The sequence below is a fragment of the Brassica oleracea genome, chromosome C9 (assembly GCF_000695525.1).
Source record: "Brassica oleracea var. oleracea cultivar TO1000 chromosome C9, BOL, whole genome shotgun sequence".
Classification (NCBI taxonomy): domain Eukaryota; kingdom Viridiplantae; phylum Streptophyta; class Magnoliopsida; order Brassicales; family Brassicaceae; genus Brassica; species Brassica oleracea.
Window position 1 is genome coordinate 13509294 of NC_027756.1, and position 1401 is coordinate 13510694.

Consider the following 1401-nt stretch of genomic DNA (forward strand, 5'->3'; position numbering starts at 1 on the left):
CCCACAAGTCTTCCAAAATCTGTCTCAGATCTGAAAAATCTTCATATTCAAAAGCATTCAAATGACTTCAAAATAGAGAAGACTTCAAAAATAAATTTTTAGATAATAAACAAAACAGTCACATTAGGATGGATCTATAATTTTTTTGAATCTAATATATAAAACACACAAAATACATATCCAAAATATATACCACTTTAGGCAGAAGACTTCGGAAGACTTCATGAAGACTTCATTGGAAGTCTTCTAGCATAAAATGCATTAGAAGACTTTCTAAGAAGGCTTCTGAGAAGTCTTCCGAGAGTCTTCTGAGAGTCTTCTGAGAAGTCTTTCAAAGTCTCTCAGATCTGGAAAAACCTGCAAATTCAAAAACATTCAAATAACTTCAAAACAGAAAAAACTTTAAAAACGGAAAATTTTATGTTTACAAAATAAACAAAACAGTCACACTATGTTGAATCTATAGTTTTTTAGAATCTAACATATAAACACACACATAAATTCATATCCAAAATTTAGAAATCTACCTTTGAAAGAGTGAAAGGAATCATGTAATGAAAAATCTGCAAAAAGAAGATAAATTAGTGAGAAGACATAAGAAAAAGTGGGAAATGGATATAAAGTTGAGATTAGAGAGAGGTTTGAGAGTTTTAGAGTGAGAAACATTACATTTTTGTTGCAGTCATTTGAGAAGAAGAAAGAGAATGTGTAAATTTTCTTTATATATGAAGACAAAAATTCCAATTAGGTTAAATATTTTCGACCTAGAAGACTTCTGGAAGACTTATGGAAGACTCATGAAAGACTTATGTAAGACTCATGGAAGACTTTGATTTAGGCGAAAAACCTGAATTATTCCAAAATTTAGGCGGGAACCCTAAATTTTACTTAAATTGAGGCGGGATGTGTTGGAAGACTTCTTTTAAGTTTTCTGTGAGTCTTCTAGACCTAAAATCAAATAACTATGCAAAAAAACATTTTTAAACTTAAAAAAACTTAGAAAGTGTTTAAATCAAATTATTAGATAGTTACTAAACATATATATGTCAATTTGAAAAGGAGAAAAAAATGAAGATAAGATTTCAAATACTAACCCTAAAGACACATACAATACTATAACATATGTTACCAAACCCTAAACCAATGACTCATGAACCAATCTACATTCACTCATCTATGTTGAAAATAATTCAATTTCAGATAAACTAAATTTACATCATTGAAAAAACGTTTATTATTACATGATTTCAAATTTTAACCCATGAAAATATTTTTTATAAAAAATTTAAATTATTTTTAAGATCTAATACATGAGAAAACTCTCTCTGGAAGACTCCTGGAAGACTTATGGAAGACTCCTGGAAGACTTATGGAAGACTCCTGGAAGACTTATGGAAGACT